This window comes from Pseudoliparis swirei, chromosome 21, assembly GCF_029220125.1.
Source record: "Pseudoliparis swirei isolate HS2019 ecotype Mariana Trench chromosome 21, NWPU_hadal_v1, whole genome shotgun sequence".
NCBI lineage: Eukaryota > Metazoa > Chordata > Actinopteri > Perciformes > Liparidae > Pseudoliparis > Pseudoliparis swirei.
Genome location: NC_079408.1, coordinates 13,020,230 through 13,023,066, shown reverse-complemented (window position 1 = coordinate 13,023,066; position 2,837 = coordinate 13,020,230).

Sequence of the window (2,837 nt, the reverse complement as noted above, 5' to 3'; positions counted from 1 at the left end):
AGAGTTCTCAGTCCGCAAGATGGTCGTTGCCATGGAGATAGCCTTGAAAGGTCCTGAGAAAACAACCACAGGTGTCTGTGGATAGGGGAAGGAATGAGAGAGGTTCTCACTTCAGCGATCTTCAGGAGTTGTTGTTCCAGTAACGGCCTGCCAAGGCCCGTTCTGGTTGAGGAGAGCCAAAGCAGATAAGATTGGGATTGTTTGGTCTTCCAGCAGCTACATCCAATTTGCGCACCTACTATTCCACCACTTTCCTCCCATTTTTCAAATCGATCCAATTCGTCGGCAGCCTTAGGGGCTTTTTAACGGCTGTCACCGTTTCCTTAATTTTCCGATAAACCAGGGCAACGCCAAATCCAAACAGCAGAAATCCTGTAATCATAGTTCCGAATAGGTAGATGTCATCTACGTCCTCCACGGAAAAGCTGCTAGGCACACGACACGTCCATCGTGTAACCAGCTGCAACGCCCCCAGGGGACGGCAGGTCCCCGAACCCAAGCTTCTCGTCGAGAAGACGGTGTCAAACGTCACAGTATGCGACTAAAAATGCTTCACGTCATGTGAGCGTCCTATGTTTACAGTTAGTTTGGCCGCTCCTACGTCCAGTGTCGACTGCATTCCGGTGCTTTCCTCTGACTGCCTTCATTTTCGTTGTCAGGTGCGCCCGAGTTATTTCCTCCTTGACATGAGGATACTCCTCGGAGGTCTCGGACAGGTACTGTTCTAAGAACAATGCCAACATATCCCTATATTTAGTTTGGCATGATTCCCAATCCACATTATCAAGTGCTTTATTTGCCTCATAATCTAAGGCGACTCGAAGCAGCAGCTCCACTTCGCTGTCTGTCCATACAAATGAACCTCGCGCCATATTTACTCTCTAAAGGAAAAGGGAGTTGATCGTGTTTTTCGTAGTTGTTGTTGGTTTTGAGAATTCTGATTGGTTTGCATGTCTTTATCCTTCTCGTTACACTGCCGACTACAGGTTTGGCATAGTTATGATGGCGCCCGGGGGCGTATTTATGCGGGTTCATATAAACAGAAACTTTTTTGAAAACGCCCTTGTGTGTACAACGTTATTTTTGAAAACGGAGCGGCAGAAATATTCGTTTCTGTAAATACCCGGCTATGTGTAAATGTGGCCTTAAACTCTTTTCATGGAATGATTTTTAAACAGTTGAACCTCTTGAAGGTGAAACTATAGAAGAACCACTGGGGCACACAAGCAGAACTCCAACTAATGATTTATTTTAGTTATTTTAGTTTTTTTTTAGATTGATCTGAAGATTGAATTTTTTACAATTAATCGGTTCACCGCTTTTGTCTCTTAGATATCTCTTAGATATCTGAATAAAAGTGAAAAATGTCCAAGGAGAAGTCTTTAAATGTATATTTGTCCCAGCAAAAATCCAAAAAAATCAGTTATTTATTTCATGAAAGAGAAAGAGAAGCAGAACATTATTAACAAATATTGCTTAAAAAAGAATAATAACAGGTTCATATTCTGTATGATATGACATGTAAATATTCTGGAAATGTGTGGAGTGGACACATAATGTCTCCGGACATATATTTTCCCTCGCTAAGCCTTTTTATTTCGTTGTTTTATAAATTGATCCGAAGATTTCATTTTCTCAATTAACAGATTCATCTGTTAAATATCAGAATAAAAGTGAAAAAAGCCCAAGCGGAAGCCTTTAAATGTGTATTTGTCCAAGCAAAAGTCCTCAAATATTCAGTTTATCTCATGTAAGACAAAGAGAAGCAGAAAATCCTCACGTTCGACAAGCTGGAACAATTATGGCTTGAAAAAAAAAGACTCAAAAATAATAATTACAGGTTCACATTCTGTCCATTGACTAATCAGTTAAGCCTCTAATCATCGCTGCCGTTCATCCACCTCACCAGAGTCTATAATTGAGATGTGTTTTAATGAAGCCGCTCTCAGACACGCACCTCTCTAAGTACATGCCACGGCCATTTTATTGGTCTCGTGTCGGAATAAAAGCGATGATGGCGGTCTCATTAGGATGGGCCGGGGAACGTCTCCGTGACACGGTGAACAAAGAGAGAGAGAGAGAGGGAGACGGGATGCCATCGTTCACCAACCCGATGATGTCGGTGCTGGGAAATAACACGCCGTCCATTTGTTTGTCTCCTCGAACCGGGCTTTGATCGGATTAAGAATCGCCCAAACGGCGTCATTGATTGGCCCCGGGGGAAGATGGATGGTGGTCGAGGAGCCCATTAAACATGACCCCGCCCTCCCTCCCCCCCCCCGTGTCAGAGCTCATACTAAATCACAGACTCCGCTGAAGGCAGCATAGATCACCTCTAACAACACTGCATCAACAAGTAGACAAGCACTGAGTAAATAGCACAGGAGACACAGGGCACATTTAATAAACACTTTTTCGGGGGCGCCGCAAATATGTCATTTTCTAAAGGTCGTCCAACGGCTGGATGAGATTGTTTCGCTTTTTCTTGACTTTTTTTCTCCATATTTCCGGTCCAGCTCAGATTGGAAAACAGTCCCGGTTTGCTATTATTAAATGTATTTATGGTTTCATATCCTACAACCCACTCTGCGAATATCGGGATGCCGTAAAACAAGTAACGTCTCTCTCAAAGAGTCAGGATTACAGCCAATGATGCACAGTGAGTCCAGGTAGTTACAGAATGTCAGTTATTAATGAGTGTAATACGATTTTCCATTGAATGGTATATTTTATATTTATTTAATTAATCTTTATCTCCGTGATAGTCAACATGAGCATAAAATATCACTATGACCCAGAAATTCTGTCTCTAACAGGATATCCAGGGCTTTAAAAAA